Below are 515 nucleotides of genomic sequence, written 5' to 3'. Positions count from 1 at the left end.
GGGGCACAAAAAGAAAGAGAGAGATGTTCGACTCCCTGAATGCCAATAAGAAGCTGAAGGCGGTTAGCGGTGAGCACAGCTGGGGTTTTCACTCTGACAGGACTCGAGGTCAAAGGTCACGGCGGCTGCACTCTCTTGACAGAAATGAGAATCCCTGTGTTTGTGTCCGAGAGACACCTGCACAGGTAAAGACGTCGCTGTTTCTCAGCGTGGTTAGTCCCCGAGACGTTTTGTCTTTAGCGGGTTTCTGTTAAGTCTGCGAACGGGGAAAGGGAAACGCTTCTTCGACCGACACTGGATTGTTTCTCCTAAGAAACAAAGAAACAAACAAAGAAGACTTTTAAAGACCCATCTCAGGGGCCTGGAAGGTCATTGAATGGAGGATTTAAAAAGCCCTCAGAGAGAAGGCAAACAGACGAATAGAAGCTTTACTGGACTTGCTAAACTCTGGATTTCATCATCTTTTCCTGCTACAGAGCTTCTGGTCTGGGGACGATGTTTCCATCGGTGCCGCA

This window comes from Brachionichthys hirsutus, chromosome 14 (genome assembly GCF_040956055.1).
Source record: "Brachionichthys hirsutus isolate HB-005 chromosome 14, CSIRO-AGI_Bhir_v1, whole genome shotgun sequence".
NCBI lineage: Eukaryota > Metazoa > Chordata > Actinopteri > Lophiiformes > Brachionichthyidae > Brachionichthys > Brachionichthys hirsutus.
The sequence above is the reverse complement of the archived record's forward strand: the minus strand, read 5'-3'. Positions refer to the sequence as shown.